Genomic DNA, 18,807 nt, shown 5'->3' with positions numbered 1-18,807 from the left:
GCTGTATGATTTGAGTGTTCTCTCCATTTCTAATATGAAGTTTTCATACTATGACTTTCAAGGAATCTTTCAGCACCTTTCAGACATTGGCAGAGTCATTAGGCTTCACTTTGGGATCATCCTGGAGTACCTCCCAATGCCAGAAAGGAGAAAGCTTAAACCCCAGCACATAATCTTAATTTGGCAGTCCTGGTTCTGCTCACACCATTAGTCAGTTTATTTAGAGAAATTAAGTGTGTGTAGAGGAGAGAGAGTATGGGTATGATTCTCCTTGGCAGTGTTATTCCAGGGGGCCTGCATTCTAAAATTGATGAGTTGGGGAGAGAGAAGAATGGATAGGGAGGGGGCATGTGGGAGAGCAGACTGGTGCAGTTGTTTCATGTGAGACTTCCACCGTTCCCTTTTCCTGCCCTCAGCCCCAATCTTCCAGATTTTTCGTGATAGTGCAAATTCCAAATACAGTGTCTTTGTAGAGTTCTGCTAAGGATATATGCATTTTTTTCTGGAGCAGTTTGTTTCCATGCATTCTGAGCTGTGACTTCATTTTTGTTTCATCCAACAAAGAGTTCAGTCTGCCTTCATTTTCCCAGAAGTGTCTGAAATCTTTTATCCATGAAAGATCATTCTTTTCTTTCTCATTTTTATGGATTAATTTCAATTTTTCATGCCAACAGTATGAGTATGAATTGGAACTTAGAATGCACACTTCATCATCATTGGACCTATTGAACAGTGAACCCATTTGGAATCTTACCATCAATGAACCATCCTTGGATACCCATCAGTACCCTCGTTGGGTGCTAGCTATATTGTATCTGGTATCTATATATAGTGGTGTGTTTTGTTTGTTTATTTACTTTATGTAAGCACTAGCTAAATACTGAACAATACCATCAGGGTTTTGTTTTGTTTTATTCTTATTTTTAGGAAAATACCAGTGTAGGGAAGTTATTTTCCTCTAAAGAGTACCCATTTGTAAAATTAGTGTTTGAGGGATACCTGGGTGGCTCAGTGGTTAAGCATTTGCCTTCAGCTCAGGGGAAGATCCCAGAGTCCTGGGATGAAGTCCCACATCAGGCTCCCCAGGGGGAGCCTGCTTCTCCCTCTGCCTATGTCTCTGCCTCTGTCTCTCTCTCTCTCTCTCTCTGTCTTTTATGAATAAATAAATAAAACCTTAAATAAAATAAAATAAAATAAAATTAGTGTTCCAAATTTTGGTTCTTAAGGTTCTGAGCACTATATGTTAAGTTGGAAGTAAATTTAGGAAGATTTCTTCACTTGGGAGAACAAAACAAAATCTTATAAATTATCATAATTTTCTGATCTGAATTTGATTTCTATTTTATCATGATGAAAATATAAATTTGCATTCCTTAATGCTACCTTTGGTCAAATAATTTTAGAAAATATTTATAGTTGTATTATTTTAGCCTAAAGTATAAGGATTATTTCTTTAATTCTCTATTATATAGTCTCATTACAAAAAAAAAATTTTGATTATGGGAGTAGTTTGGAAACCCAAGGCAATTGACATTATGAAGATGAATTCCACGTATTGACTAAGAGTTTCACTTTATGTTGGCTCAACTGAATTTCCAAAACTTAAATGTTATTTTAAAATAATCCATAATTTTATTTTTTAAGTATTTGAAGCCAGATAATACAACTCTTACTCTACTATACTCTAACCATTCATAGTTATTTAATAGATTAGTTATTTAAAGACTACATCTGTGTTTTAGCAATATTAAATATCTTATGTAAAAAACATGTGCTCAGAATTTCTGATGGATTGTAGAACTAAGACTACTGGACAAGAATATAAATATTATTTGTCTCATTTATTTTCATGTATACTACTATGAATGCAACTAGTTATTTTTAGAATTTTGTTTCTCTGTATTATAGAATAAATATCTGTATATGTGTGTATAGCTTTAATGAATGTGTACATAATATTAAATATATGCATGCAAATCAAATGTAGTCACTAATGTTTCCAGTATACACAAAATATATATAGGTGTAGGTAATGTATACACATGTTCTCTTTGTGTATATATGTATGTGAGTATTTTCAAGGCCAGATTAAGCAGAAGGCTTAAAGTACTCCACTCCTCACACCAAGCCTTATTATTCTGCACCACACATTCAGTTATATTGAGTGGTTAGGGTTAGGCTGACACTTTTCAGGCTGAAAGGCAGAAACATTTATCTTCACTGACAAACAATTTGGGAGTACTTTCCTTGGGTTGCAAGAAACTTGCTCTAACACAATTCTCATTCTATTCTATTATGAAGCCCCTGCAACATTTGGCATCTTCTTACAGAATTTGCATGTAATGAACCAAATGGCACTACAGGTTGATTGTAATATATGTTAAAACGTTTATATACAAAATTTTCCACCTTTGAAATTTAGATTAATGTTGGGATTATTTTGTATACATTTTTAAGGAAGAAACATTATTGATTTTCCTCTGAATATAAATGTAATATATATTTTTATTAGAAACTATGAAAATAAAAAAACTATGAAAATATAAGAAAATCCCAAGAAAAAAGTAATACTTATAATCCTACTAATCAAAGATAATAGCTATTAATAATTTATGTGTCCTTTAATCATATTTACTTATAAACATGAATTATATATATTTGATAGGTGTATTTAGAATCATACCATTTATATTTGCAGAGTTTTTGCTTAATTTTGAATGACATTTTATCTGTCATTTGTTTTTAATGGCTGCATGATATATCCTAGGCACATTCTACCATATAATCACCCTCCATAACTGGATATTTATTTTCATTTCTTGCTCTTATAAGTTATACCATAATAAAATTTATTTTCTAAATTTTTATGCACACCCACAATGGTCTTGGCTATTTTATTTATTTTTCTGTGTTATCTGATCATACCCATAGTGCATTGTTCATATCTCAAATATATGTTTTCTTATTTAGAAGAGTCACTTTTTTTCTATAGTGGTACTAATCTTTGGACTATCCTCTATGTTACAAATGATTTCTCCTACTTCTTCTATTTTTTTAATAATAAATGTGATTATTTTTGATGTGTGCTTTAGTTTAAAATATCCGTTTTAGTATTGTCTCTATGGAGAAGTTGGTAGTTTCTCAAAAAGTTAAAACACAAACATACTTTATTATTCAGCAACTTTTCTCCTATAGACTTATCCCAAATAATTAAAAACATACATCCACAAAAGACTTGTACAAAAATGTTCATTATAACACTCTTTGTAATAACAAACCATTGGAAGCAACTTAAGTTTACACCAAAAAAAAAATAGAAAAAATGATGATATATTCATAAAATAGTGTTAAGAAAATGAACTACAGATTCACATGAAAACATAGAAGAATCTCAAAAACATTCCCATTGAAAGAAGCAAGACACAAAATAACATATACTGTGTGATTCTATTTCTGTGATGTTCTACAACAGGTATAAATAATCTATGGGATTAGACATCAAAAGAGTGGTTGGTTGCCTCTGTGAAGGGGCAAGGCAGAAAGAATGGGAAGGTGTACTGTGGAACTCTCAGAGATTTTGGTAATGTCTATTTCCCATTTAGGGCACTGATTACATGGGTTTATATTAGTTAAAACTTAAGCTCTACTGTCATGGACTGAATTCTGTTCCCTCAAAACTCATATGCTGAGGACCTAACCCCCATTACCTCAGAATATGACTATATTTAGAGACAAAACCCTTAAAGAGGCAATGAAGTTAAAACAAGGTTATATAGGTGGACTTTAATCCATTATAACTGGTGTCCTTGTAAGAGAAGGAGATTAGGATACAGACACACATAGTGGAAGACCATGTGGTGATATAAACAGAAGACAGCCATCTCAAGCCAATGAGAGAGACCTAAGAAGAAACCAACCTGTTAACACCTTGATCTCAGACTTTTAGCCTCCAGAATTGTGAGAAACTAAATTTCTATTGTTTAAGCCACTCAGTCTGTGGTGTTTGTTATAGTATCCCTAACAAACTAGTACATCTACCTTCTAGATTTGTGCAGATTACTGCAGGTTATTATACTCAATAAACAAACTAAAATGTCAGCTATTAGACTTCCACTTGTGGCCAACCTGGAATAGCAGGAAATGAAATGCCCTCCTGACTAACAGAATGAATAAATAGACAAAGCATATAAATCAGTGGTTTTCAAGATACTCAAAATGAGCCAAGTAAGATGGTTATCATTGAAAGATAAAAAATAAATGAGGTGAGCCCTACAATAATTTTCTGATTCCTGCTTGAAGAAAATTCTGGATAATTTTACAATCTGAGGACTCTGGAGAATCCATCTAAGTATTTATCAGTGCATATGTTTAGAGGAACTACTAAGGTTGGGAAGAGAACCACTCATAGTGCTCAGAGCAAAAAAAAATCCCTAGAGTTCATAAAGAACTGGGAATAGTCCCATTGTCACCAGCCAGAAAGAAAACCTTATCTTTCAGTGCATGTGGCGATCAGCTTCTGTGTCACGAGTTCGCCAAATTATTTTTATACTAAGCACTGCCTCTCTGATACAGGCTGAAAGGAGATTCCCAAAAGATAAAACTATTCCAAAGGAATGTAGCCATATCCCAAAACAATGATCAAAAAATATTTGTCAAAATTTAAAACTATGCAAAACCTAACAAGATAAAATCACAATGTCTGGCATCCAAAAAAAATTAGCATTTATGCAAAGAAGCAGGAAAACATAACCCAAAATGAGTACAGAAACATCAATTGTCTGAGGGCGATCTAGTAATGATACAGATGATAGAATTAGTAGACAATGACATTAAAATGTTTATTATAATTTAATTCCCTATGTTCAAGAAAATTAAAATTTAAGCATGTTAAGTAGAAATCTGATAGGTATAAAAAACACAGAAATACAACTTCTAGTGATGAAAAATGGAGTATCTGAGATGAACCCTGTCAATTACAAATATGCATTCCTTTGCATTTTTGCTAAGATCATGACCCATTCTGAGATAAGACATTCACCCAAACTTTTAAAAAAATTTCTTTGCAGGTTCATTCCATACCAAAATGTCACTTGAAATGTATTTTGTGTGGTATGAAGTAGGATCTAATTTATTTTTCTATATTATCAAATAATATTCAAAACACTAATTATGTTCTCTATCATTGTATCATTGATTTAAAATGGCAGTTTTTAACATTTGTGAGTGCAGGTGTGTATGAATGAGTGTCAGGGTTTTTTCTTCTTCTGCTACCTCTAGCTGGCAAAGCCATCTTTATTCAAGACATTTTTTATGCATCTCTATTTTGGTTTGGCTCGTTTATGGTCAAGATACTCATTGTGGTTGTGCTTGTTCTGCATCTTGGTGTTAAAGTCTATTACATCAAAGAAGAGAATATTAACATAGTAATATCCAATTGTCCTCTGGCCTGGTATTTGGCTTAGTTATATTTGAGTATCATAGGAAAGCTTCTTCATTGTGTAGTTCACATACATGGCAGCAGATTTTCCTCAGCTCACTCTTAAATCCAACTATTACTTCTTTAATTCAGGAATTGTCAGTGGGGTTTATTCACTCATTCTTTCAGTTTTTTCATTCACTCCTGTGTTAATTCAGTACTGAATTAGGTACTGGTAATAAATTTTTTTAAAAAGATGCTATCTCACTTTTATGAGATAAAGGTTTTTAACTCTTAGATTAGGCTCATGATCACAAAATAAAACCATAAAGCAGTATTTAATTCTAACAGTGAGTGAAAAATTGTCTTACAAATTTAAACCCATTTTGTCAGACAAGGATATTTGCCATGACTCTTACTGTTATCTTTCAATGTGGTCCCAAACACCCTACACATCACATAAAATTCCTTGAAATATGTTAATAATAAATTTTTAGTTAACAGGGTGATTCAGAGTATTCCCTATTTCAAATTCCTTTGGTTATTTCAGTCAATATTAGGGAAGGTGTAATGTTAGAGACCTATGTTCACATTGGCATCTTACATCAAATTTATTATATGTATTCTTAAGAAATTAGGGTATGTTTTAATGAAAATCTTTCTGTCCTATAAGAATGAATATGTTATGGCTTTTTATGAGTAACTTCCATGTTTTAGAAGAAGACTCGATTTTTTTTATAATAACCTTTTTTTCTAATAAACTTAGGGAAAGGCATTGAACATGGTTATAGAGGAAGCATATTAATAAGCACTTTTTAAAATAAAGACGACTTCTACATCAAACAATTCTACAATCAACTTAAGTTTTTTTTCCTTATCTTGTCTTTTCCCCGTTGACAAATAGCTTTACCATTGATTTATTTAATATAAGATATTTTGCATTTGAAAACTTAATTCATTCACAAAACCTACTACTTAGCCTACACAAGGTCAGAAATATATTGTCTTAACAAACATCTTTTAAAATCTATCATCTATCAGCGATGTATGTATCATCACTGATACGTGTCTGTATGTCTGTATACATACAGACATACATGTATAATCATCATTAATATTTAGGGCAAACCACCTTCTCTTTGCAGCCTTCTTTGGTTAGATCTACCCTCTTTGATCAGCAGAAATATACTGTATATATGTGAATCATTTATAAAATGCATTTTATTTCATTCAGATTTTAAAATATGCATATAGGCTGGTTGTCATCTCAAAGAGGTGATATACTTCCTTAGATTAAGACCTGATGTCTGGTACTTTTATTTTATTTTTAAAGATTTATTCATGAGAGACATGGGGGTGGTGGGTGGGTGGCAGGCACAGAGACATAGGCAGAGGGAGAAGTAGGATCCATGCAGGGAGCCCAATACAGGACTCAATCCTGGGACTCTGGGATCACACCGTGAGCTAAAGGCAAGGGCTCAACTGCTGAGCCACCCAGGCGTCCCTGTCATCTGGTACTTTTAGACAGAGTTTGAACAATAAGTGTTACCTGATTGAATTTGCAGAAGTGCAAATTTGAGGAAGCAGAAGTGCTCTTTAAATACTGTAAATTTCACAGATGCATAGTTCAACACACTCTTCAGTGGTGGTAAAACCATCTCTTTAGAATTGTTGGTTTTAGTAATAGCAATGAAGTTAAAATCTGTAAGTAGTTTTTCTTGTGATAATGGGATACTGCCCCTCATGGCCACATTCCAAATCTCCCATATGCATTTTATTTGAAATTATAGCATGTGATGACAATGTTTAAATGCTTATTAAGCACAGTGACTGAACAGCACTAAGTTCAAAGTAAGACTTAACTGGCTTAAAACACACTACTTAAATATTTTTTCCACTTGTACGGCTATTACTAGATGTTTCTGAAACAAGCCCAAACAAATTTTCACCATAGTAATATTTGTTTCTTTGTACCCCTCAAGCCTATTTTGAGGACTGGCAAACACAGCAGGCAACTGTGATTTTTTTTAACTGAAAAAAAAAAAAAAAAAAAGCATGAATGAATAACTTCTCACTACAAGAAGTAAGTAATTTAGTGCTCCACTGAGTTGTAACCTAACAAGAAGTGTGTGCTACAGTGGTCTTTGTTAATAAACCATACTATTAGTATAGTGATTTTGTTAAAATCTTGATTAAACAATTAATAATAATGTATACCATTAATGGAAATTATTTTTAGATTGTTGCTTTATTCAAGAATTAAAGAGATTGTAATTTTAAACAATTTGCCAAAGGACAGAAGTTAAAGTACTATTTGGCATCATGAGTTTTTAAAAAATATCATCTTTTTACACCATTGTTTTAATGCACTGACATATTTTGCATGTCACAATTACCTTAGCACAATTCAGATAAATGAAGTGAAATAAATAGAGCTCTTCTATTAGCACAATGATATTGTAATGTTGAGAGCTGAATGAAATGAGGTCGTTAATGGAGTTAAAATCACAAGCCCACAAGCAACATAAGGCTGTTCCTTTTTCAAGTTTTTACTTAAAAAAAAAAACAAACATTAAAAAAATCATTCTTTTTTTCTGACTGGAGCCTTTTATTGCACAAGGTCTGAAGTGATCCAAATGACATTGTATTTCTTGAACTTGGGAATATGTGTATGTATATATATTTATTAATTTATATATGAACATATATCTATGGTGTCATTTATTTTTATAAATGTAAACACTACCCTGAAATGGTCTGCCTAGATTAGCTTTTTATAAATCAATAACCATTTCACATTTTCTTATATTTGTTGTCAGGTTTTTTTATCTTTAATTCATAGGGGTTCCTTAGCCTTGAGTTAATTGTCCTATCCATGATTTTTCAAACAGAAGCCTTAGAGGACTTTAATATTTAAAGGAATATTTTCAGATTAGACAATCTTTTTTTAAAGATTAGAAAAGTTTTTTAGCCTTATGGTTCTTAAAAAAAATAAAAATAAACTTATGGTTCTTCACAATTTTGAAAACTTGAAAAATGTTCCTTAAACTAGCATATAATTATGCATTTTAAATAGTTGATGCTTTGATTTAAAAAGGGGAATATTATGTCTCCTTTGTTGCAATATTACAATATTATTTACCCAAAACTAACTCCTCAAAATAAAAGGAGTTTAAAAGGACAGAAGTGTGGGGAAACCGGTGTGTGGATGTATTAGTCTTCTAGGGCTGCCATCACAAAGTGCCACAGACTGGAGGGCTCAACGACAGACATGTATTTCCTCCCAGTTCTGGAGGCCGGGAGCCTGAGATGGAGGTGTCCTCAAGGTTGGTTTCTTTCGAGGCCTCTCTCCTTGGCTTGCAGATGCCTGCCTTCTCCCCGTGTCATTAGACGGTCTTCCCTTGGACTCGAGGCCAGGATGGTGGTGGGCAGGGCCACGGTGAGGCACTCCAGGGCGAGGGTGACCTATTCGAGCACAAAGTCAGCGACGCCCACAATCCACAGCAGGTCGAAGAAGTCGTCCAGTGTCTCCAGGTTGGGCTTCAGGAGCATGAGGCTGCTGTAGGGCTGTTGAGAACTGAATGCAGAGAGCACGTAGAGGGCGTTTCCTGCCAGAAAGGCCAAGATCCACAAGGTGACCAGCACCGACCTCTCCTCTCTCAGAGAGTCCTGTTCTTGCAGCGAGCGGTTGGCAAAGGCAAGGGTGCTGGCCTTCCCGACGCACAGGGCAATGCCGAGCTTGTGCTGCAAGCACACTTGGGCCAGGAGAATCCGGATGAGGGGCAGGCCTTCTGGAGCCAGCAGACCTTGGCCTTCAGCTCGGACAGGGCAGGGGTGGCCGGGGAGGGAGGCCGGGGAAGGGTGCAGGTGGGGAGGCCAGAGAAGGGCGCAGGTGGGGAGGCGGAGGAAGGGCACAGGTGGGGAGGCTGAGGAAGGGCGCAGGTGGGGAGGCCGACTCGCCTTCATCACACTCACCGGGGAGCTGAGTGCTTGGCTGCGATCTCTCTCAGGTGGACCGCTGTCCGTGTTCCTGCTGTGGCACCTCTGCATTTTCCTTAAGACCTGGTTCACTGTGAGGAGCCACATGAACTTGAGAACTCCATGCTGATGATGCCTGAAGTGGGTTTTTAATTGCTGACCCAATTAAAAACCAAATAGAAATGTTAATTTCCCCAAGTTAATGTTCACACGGTCATGTGCAAAAGTAGTATTTGGAAATTTCATGCTTGCTTTCCAAGGTTCAGTCCTGGGAGCATTAACTATTACCTGTTGAGGGGCACCTGGTTGTCTCAGTTGGTAGAGCATGTGACCCAATCTTGGGGTCATGAGTTCAAGAGTCAGTTGTGGTAGGGTTTACTTATAAACAATAAACAAACTGAAGTATAAATATTATCTGTTGATTTCTTTATTTTTTTACTCGTAGAGATTTAGCATAAATTTTTGGAAGTTATGTTCCAGGACTTGCCCAAACATCTCTAGCACAGCAGAACTCTGGGGTAATGGTCATATTTACCAAGATAGTGATAACTGATTTGGGAGAGTCATTTTTATAGTTTAGATAAAAAATTATCAAGAAGGTGTAAGAATTATAACCTGAGGAGCTTAATCACTTAAATTGTCTTATTTTTAGTACTTTTTGGTACCAAAGTAATTGGAAGTGTTTAAAATCCCAAATGGTAATTTCTCCTAGTCATCCTTTCTTTGACCTAAACTTTCTGCTGGTTTGTTGTGTTTCCAGCATACAAAGGTTTCCTGGTATGCTAAAAAAGGCATGAGTCTCCTGTTTAAAAACTGTGGTTCCCAGGTCTACCCAGGAATCAAGAGACTGAGGATGTCCTAAGATGAAAGTGAAACCATATTTCACCACTTTTAAAGACCATTTGATGGCCCAACAAGGACATGAATGAATGTGATAGCACTTGGAGTAATTTTGCTGATTAAATAAGGACATGGGAAGTTTTTTACTTTTTTCTTTTTTTTAAAGAAAAAAAAAAAGGAAGCACAAACTGGAGGGCTCTAATTTGAAATAGAGTTTGGGATATACAGCAACAAGTGGCTTCCACATATTTCGCCGATTTTTTTATATTCTCATTTTTGTGTGTGTGCTCATAAATTAAGAGTAAAGAGTAGGGGTGGCTTCATGAACCCAAAAGAAAGTGCAGCTATATTAAAATAATTTTATTCGGCTGGTTTGATGTAACCAAAAAATAGAAATGAAGAGGATAAATGATGGTTATAATGTTTATCATCTGACACTTCACCTTTTCCCTATTCTGTAACGGGGTCTCTGACCTTAGAGCTATACTATTAAATTTCCATAAACAATGTATCTTGGAACTGTTTTGTGTTTTGAGGAGAGGCTGGGGACCAAGGACTCTCAGATTTAGCTGCTCCTTACACAGATGGAGTCAATTCCACTGTATATAGGCCCCTGCCTTTCCTTGAATCTTTTACTAAACCTTTCTCCTCCTTGTTATCCCTCCCAGTAGGTACTTAGGTTTGTTCTCCTCTCTGCTAAGTCATTGCTATTTCTTCATCTGTTTCCTGTTTCTTATATAGGAGAGTAAAATTAAGATGCCTCCTGCTTTGGGGCACCTGGGTGGCTCAGGCAGTTAAATGTCTGCATTCAGCTCAGGTCATGATCTCGGAGTCCAGGGATCCAGCCTCGCATCAGGATCCTTGCTCAAGGTGGAGCCAGCTTCTCCCTCTCCCTCTGCCATTCCCCCTGCTTGTGCTCTCATGTGCTTTTTCTTTTTCAAATAAATAAAATATTTTAAAAAAAGAGAAAAGATACCTCCTGTTTTCATCTAGCATAGCATGTTATGTTATTGCTCTGCTTGCTTTTTGATACATTTTTATCTTGATTTGATAAAACCAGACATCAGAAGCATGTATTTTCCATCATGCATTTGTTCATACTGGTCATATTCGTTTCCACACATATGAAGAATTCTATAAATGTTTCAGATGACATATACAAAAGTGGTAATAATAATTTAACAAATATTTTTACTGAGTCTGCCAGGGAACAGGGAACGGCATTCTTGTGGGTAAAAAATAAGTAAGAACTGTATGACATCTGAAATTAGTGGTAAGTGCTATGGAGAAAAATATAGCAGATAAAGTCACAATAACAGATTGGAAGGATATTTTAAACAGGCTGTTCAGGAAAGCCTCTTCCTTGTTGCTTAAAATTTCTTTTAAAAATATTATCTTAGCACAAGGATCAAGGAATCACTAAAAATTTCACTTAGAGATTAAAAAAAAGATACTTGTCATGGTTAGTAGGGATTATAATTACTTGGGAAAAAGTATATCTGTTTTTTTCTGCCGTTGTAGAACTGGAAAAATAAAGCTATTTAATGAAAGTGTGGTTTAAATACCCGTTGGAAATCTAAGTTGCTATTGAAAAAGATGTATAATGCAGTTACATTCCTTTGTTTATGGAGCTGGAGGAGAGAAGGAAAGAAACTTGAGGCTAAGAGAAATAGATTATATCTCACTATGGAACACAGTTTAAAATAATGCATTTTATTGTGGATCTTCCTTCAGAATTCAAACTGAATATCATTTACTTTTTCTATTTAAGTAATAGCCTCAGGGATTTTTTTTAAAAAATCATTATCAGAAGATAACCTAATATATCATTGATATAGTTTCTTCCTATCACAGTATTATTGACAGAATATCATGTTACCAATATCACCTTTTATAGTATTGAAGTGATAAAATAGAAGTTTCCCCTAAATGCATTTTTTTTCCAATAAAAGTAGTCTTAGTATATTCTTTTGTCCTACTATGTCTTATTGAAAGAGTAGCAATATCAAATACTTTCCTGTGCATTACTTTGAAAGTGAATATTTTGGGATCCCTGGGTGGCGCAGCGGTTAGGCGCCTGCCTTTGGCCCAGGGCGCGATCCTGGAGACCCGGGATCGAATCCCACATTGGGCTCCCGGTGCATGGAGCCTGCTTCTCCCTCTGCCTGTGTCTCTGCCTCTCTCTCTCTCTGTGTGTGACTATCATAAATAAATAAAAATTAAAAAAAAAAAAAAGAGTGAATATTTTTTTGGCCTATTTAAATTAATATTTTATTATCTTTTGAATATTTTGCAGATATTTATTATGGGACATTGGTTTAATTTAAAAGAGTTTGCCAGTATCAGTACTTTTTCCACTAAAATAATGAAACATAAAGATTTAAAGTATTTTAACCTAATTTTATCTATTTTTAAAGAACAGCATATTTGATATATAGAAAGTATGTTTTTAAAATGAAGAGTATTTTTAAGTTTGGAATTAAATCAGACATATGGTTCCATAATTGAAGGTATAAAATGAGGTGCACAATGAAATTCCCCCACCTACTGTAGTCTTGGCTGAAGGGCCCTTGTGGAAGTAAACATTTACTGTATCTTTGTAACTTTCCAAAAGTTTTATTCATATACAAACAAGCTTGAAAGGCTTTATTCATATACAAATAAGCTTTACTATATATTCTTGCTTGCCTTTCTGTACCTAAAATTTAGCATATTTCAAAATTATTCTGCAGATTTTTTTTATCACTTCTGATATAGAGGTCTTTCTGTATTGGTAGTATAAAGAACTTCTTCTCTTATTTGATATCTACATAGTATTAAATTGTCTATTGCACCAATATTCACTTATTTGTCTCCATTTGATGCTTTTCTAGCTTTCCCCCAGTCTTTTGCTACTGCAATCAGTGATAGGAATTTATGATGTTTTGCACGTATAGATATGTAGGTAATAACCCCAGCATTAGAATGATTGAATATAGAGGCCCAGGTTTTTGTAATTTTGATGAATATTAATATTGCCACATTTGTCTCATTGTTTTATTTTGTATTCTTCACATCAAAATTTGAGAGAAGTTATTTCTGCAATATTTTTTCAAATATTTGTATTTGTACCAATATGATACATGAAGGATAATATTTCAGGAAAGTTTTATATTATAAGTGGGGTTGAGAATCATTTTAAAAGCTACTATTTGGGAGCACCTGGGTGTCTCAGTTGGGTAACCATCCACTCTTGATTTTGGGCATGATCTCAGACCCTGAGATCCTACCCCCTGGCTCCAAGTTCAGCAGGGAGTCTGCTTCTCTCCTCCCTCTTCCTCTATCCCCCCACTCATGTACACACTCACTCTCTCTCTCTCAAATAAATAAATGTATAAAAAAATAAAAGCTACTATTTGTATTTCTTTTACTGTAGACTCTCTGTTCATATATTTTCACCATTTTTCTTTAGGGCTGATTTTATCAGTTTCTTGGAGCTCCTTAGGAATGAGAGAATTTATTTATATTTTCTGTGCTATAAACTGCAAATATTTTTCCCAGTTTATTTGTCATTTGAGTCTGATTATGGTCTTAATTTTTAAATTTTGAGTCAAAAATTTAAGTCTTCTTCAAGGTTTTGAAGGGTTACTCCCACGACTTCTGATATCCTATATTTCTAAATTTTACATTTTAATATGTTTAAAATTTATCCTTTTTTTTTCAAATAAAACTGTGGATGCCACTTAATTTTTTTCTAAATTCCACTGAGTTCTTCCAACACTATTTATGTAATAATTCTTCCCTTCATGTATATAAGATGTCATCTTTATCCCTTTATCATGGGCTATACTCTTGTTTGTTTTGAGTTTCTATCTAGGGTCCATGGAACTCAGAATATAACTCAGTTTTAATGTGACTGGTTTTCTTTATAGTCCTTTTTTATCATTTTAAAACATAATTTGAGAAAAGACCCATAATGTAACATCTAGAAAAGAATTCAAGATAGGATAGGTATCAAGTAATTTTTCTATAATTTATTTTTAAATTTTATTATACTCTTCAAGTTATTAAATTATAAATTTTATTAATGCATTATTAATGAAACCCCAAATTCATGGGTTATTTTAACATTTTAAAAATAGTGGATTTTGACAGACACCTCAAATCACATGTCTAAAATTGAATTTAGTATTCTCTCTTAAGACTCATATCTGGGAGTCATTCTTGTCTCCTACTTCTCACTCACTAATCCTATTGATTCTGACTCCCAGCAGTCCCTTTTCTTTACCTTTTCTCTGACACCAATCTTCCTCTTTCTATTTTTTTTAAAGATTTCATCTATTTATTCATGAGAGAGGCAGAAACATAGGCAGAGGGGGAAGCAGACTCCATGCAGAAGCAGACTCCATGCAGGGAGCCCAATGTGGGACTCAATCCCAGGACTCCAGGATCACGCCCTGAGCCAAAGGCAAAGGCTCAACCACTGAGCCACCCAGGCGTCCCCCTTTCTATCTTTGATGAAATTGCCATCATCACTTACTGTTGGTCAACAAATCCTGCATGAGGCTCCCTGCATAAGTTCATTCTTCATATGGAAGTTAGAAGTCTTCTAAAGAGGCTAAGTCATCTCATTTCCCCACCACCACTATCCAGTTAAAGCCCTTAAATGGTTTCTCATATTTATTCTTGTGATAGTAGATGCTCTTAGGCTTTTTATCTGTTCAAATCTATCAGTATCCTCCTTAGTTGGTGTGCTTATGTGTGTTTTTTGCAGCTCTATTGAGATATTATTGACATATAATATTCTGTAAATTTAAGGTGAACATGTTCACTCAATATACTAATATTGCAAAATGATGGCCAGTATAGCATTAGCTAACACCTGCATCATGTCACATACACCATTTTTTGTTGTTGTGAGAACATTTATGATCTAATTTCTTAGCAACTTTCAAGTGTGTAATACTGTACTAATGACTAGAATCACTATGTTGTATATTAGATCCCTAAAGCTTATGCATTTTATAACTGGAAGTTTGTAGCCTTTGACCAACATCTTTCGTTTTCCTCCATTTGAGAGCCCCTTGTAACCACCATTCTAGTCTCTGTTTTTATGAGTTAACTTTTTTAGATTCCGCATTTAAGTGAAATCATATAGTATTTGTCTTTCTCTGTCTGATTTATTTCATTTCTCATAATGCCTTCAAGGTCCATCCATATAGTGGCACGATAGCCTGCTCTCATGGCTGAATAGTATTCTATTATCTGTACATATAAACATATTCTTTATCCATTCATCCATTAATGGACACTTAGGTTGTTTCCATATCTTAGATATTGTGAATAATATTGTAGTAAACATGGAAGTGCAGATATTTCTTTGATATCCTGTTTTCCTCTCCATTCAACATATTTCCTTTCAACCCCAAAGTCATATAGTAATTCTATTTTAAGTGTTTTGAGGGACCTCCATACTATTTTCTTTTATGGCTGCACCCATTTACATTCCTACCAACCATGTACAAGAGTTCCCTTTTCTCTACATCCTCACCAAACCTTATTTTTTGTCTTTTTGATGATAGCCATTCTAAGAAGTGTGAAGTGATATCTCATTATGGTTTTGATTTACAGTTCCCTGATGATATGTAATGTTGAATTTTTTCATTTTTTCTATTGTCCTTTATATGACTTCTCTGGAAAAATGTCTATTCAGTTCCTCTGCCCATTTTTTAATCAGACTTTTTTCTTTTTCTTTAAGTGAGTGGAATGAGTTTTTGATATATAAATTTGTCTTCACAACTTGACACTCTAAATTTGGGTGCATTCCCCCATCTCTTAATTTCTTTAATGTCATCTGTTTGTGGAAAATAAGGAGGATGTGCAGGGATATCCTTTGCTTTATGGGAAGCTGCTTTCTCCTCTCTCCTCTTTGTTTATTGTTTCAGGCCAGACATAGCTTAGGCTTCTCTCCCCTGCTTTAATATATACACACTCTGCACCCTGTACCTGGTGGATATGAGAATTAAGTTTCCGTTTTGGATTGTGCATCCTCCAGGTTTCAAAAATTGTTTGACCTGCCCAGCACCCACCAACTAAATACTGCAAATGTCTACTCTCCTCTCAAGCTTCTTTGTGCTCTGTATTTGTCTACAAAAACTGGTAGGAGTTTCAGTCACTCACTTTCCTGGTGGGATTTTCCTTAGTATATACTCTGGTTAGATATTATTCTTTCTTTCCTTAATTCAGTTATATTTCCATCTGGTTTTATAGAAGTCTGCTCTGTTTTTCAGAGCAGATAAATTTATTAATTAAAAAACATATCCTGAATGGTATTTGGAAAAAATTTGGAAATAATTATATAAATTAGATGTGCCATTTTTTAAATTCGAAGGGGCACATATACCCCAATGTTTATTTATAGAAGCACTATCCACAACAGTCAATATGGAAGAGCCCAAATGTCCATCAACTGTGCAGGAAAACAGGATCCCAAAGAGATAACCTGACTTCCATGTTCACGGCAGCATTACTCACAATATTTAAGTATGGAAACTAGCTAAGTGTCCATTGATGGATGAATGAATAAAGAAGATGTGATATCTATCTATCATCTATCTATCTCTCTATCTATCATCTATCATCTCTCTATCTATATAATGGAATATTACTCAACCATCAAAAAGAAAGAAATCTTGCCATTTGCAACAACATGAATGGAATTAGAGGGTATTATGCTAAGCAAAATAAGTCAGTCAGAGAAAGACAAATATCATATGATTTCACTCATATGGAATTTGAGAAACGAAAGAGATGAATGTATGGGAAGGGAAGGAAAAATAAAGTAAGATAAAAATGGAGAGGGAGGCAAGCCTCAGGAGACTCTTAGTTGGGTGATGGGATTTAGAAGGGCACTTGATGTAATGAGCACTAGGTATTCTATGCAACTGATGAATCACTAAATTCTACCCTTGAAACTAATACTGAACTATATATGCACTAACCCGATTAAATAAAATCTAGAAAAAATAGATATGCCATTTTATTTTATTTTATTTATTTTTTGTGTGTGTGAAGAGGTAGAGGTTTATTGAAATATAAACATTAGATATGCCATTTTAAAACAAAACTTTACTAATTGATACTTTTTAATTATCAAAAATATTTTGAGTTTATGTGCTTATTTCAAAACTATGTGACGAAAATTGAAGGTAACCTATAATTTTGTGGATACGTTCATATAAAAAATAAATGTAGTTAACAAGTTGCATCAAAATCCTTTTACTCTCTCCCCGTCTTGCTATTTAAATAAATGTTCTTTTATTTTCCAAGTCTCTAATTTCCTTTTTCCCAACATATCTTTCTTATAACTTAGAAATATTTCATTAAGCAAAGAATGTGGCTGTTTTTTGAGGATTGGTTCACTTTTATTTACACCCAATGGGACACCAGATGCCTTCCTTTACTATCAACAGCTAGATGCCCCATTCAACTCTGAAATAATAAAAGCCTTTCCTGTATTTCTTCATTGTTTTAGGATTCCTTTCTTGCTATTTGTTTGCTAATACCTAGAGTAAAACCTCTCTTTAGCGAGTTCATGTTTTCATGTGATGCGCTTATGAAATTGTTTCATACCCTGACGGCACAGACACAAACCATTTTATAATTTAGATCTCTAAAGATGTACTTGTTTCCTTTCTTCCTTCTCCTTTTATTTCTCAATTCATTTATCTGCCTGATACAAAGTAATATTTTTGATAACATTATATCAGGAAATCAAAAACATATTTCACTGAGATAAAATAAAATCATGATTACTATATATAAAATTGGTATAGCTTAATCTAAAAAAGTCATACTTCTGTTATTGGTGGTTTTTCCTCAGCAAATGGATTCTATTTGCTCAGGTGACTGAGTAATGAACATTGTCAAAAAGATGCCTCCTTTAGAACTCTTGAAATATACCAGCCAATGATATAGCCATGTTAACGATCTAACCATTTTCCTTTTTAATCTTTTAGTTGTCCTATGCTTTTTTCAGTCTGTTTTTGGGTTTCTTTCTAAATACATGCACTTATGCATACTCACCCTCCATTACCTTTAATTTTATATATTTTGGGATAATTTTGAATAGTTGGAAAATTATAAGCATTTCAAATATTTTATCTTACTTCTTACATTTTTGTTAAATATAATGATATGTCCATGGGATAATATTATTAAGAATGGGATATTCTTTTTTAAAAATATTTTATTTATTTATTCATGAGAGAGAGAGAGAGATACAGAGACAGAGACAGAGACACAGGCAGAGGGAGAAGCAGGGAATCTGATGTGGGACTCAACCCCGGGTCTCCAGGATCAGGCCCTGGGCTGAATGTGGCACTAAACCGCTGAACCAGGGGATCCCTGGGTGGCTCAGCAATTTGGTGCCTGCCTTTGGCCCAGGGCATGATCCTGGAGACCCGGGATCGAGTCCCACGACAGGCTCCCGGCATGGAGCCTGCTTCTCCCTCTGCCTGTGTCTCTGCCTCTCTCTCTCTTTCTGTGTCTATCATAAATAAATAAATAAATCTTTAAAAAATAAATAAATAAAT

At 34.4% G+C, this 18,807-nt stretch overlaps 1 protein-coding gene and 2 long non-coding RNA genes across 14 annotated transcripts in view; 2 read left to right on the top strand and 1 right to left on the bottom strand.

Moving 5' to 3' along the window:
- Nucleotides 1–18,807, top strand: part of SPAG16 (sperm associated antigen 16) — a 911,935-nt gene that overhangs the window by 182,437 nt on the left and 710,691 nt on the right. The gene's annotated exons all lie outside the window — the stretch shown is intronic.
- Nucleotides 1–18,807, top strand: part of LOC144305928 (uncharacterized) — an 81,078-nt gene that overhangs the window by 15,935 nt on the left and 46,336 nt on the right. The gene's annotated exons all lie outside the window — the stretch shown is intronic.
- LOC144305925 (uncharacterized) lies at nucleotides 3,786–9,611 on the bottom strand. Its single transcript, XR_013372954.1, has 2 exons — nucleotides 9,392–9,611; nucleotides 3,786–8,993 (listed from the first exon to the last, which is right to left on the bottom strand). It is a non-coding gene; the product is annotated as an uncharacterized LOC144305925 (long non-coding RNA).

The sequence above is a fragment of the Canis aureus genome, chromosome 36, assembly GCF_053574225.1.
Source record: "Canis aureus isolate CA01 chromosome 36, VMU_Caureus_v.1.0, whole genome shotgun sequence".
NCBI classification, from domain to species: domain Eukaryota; kingdom Metazoa; phylum Chordata; class Mammalia; order Carnivora; family Canidae; genus Canis; species Canis aureus.
Note: the sequence above shows the minus strand (reverse complement) of the source record. Positions and strands in the feature narration are given on the sequence as shown.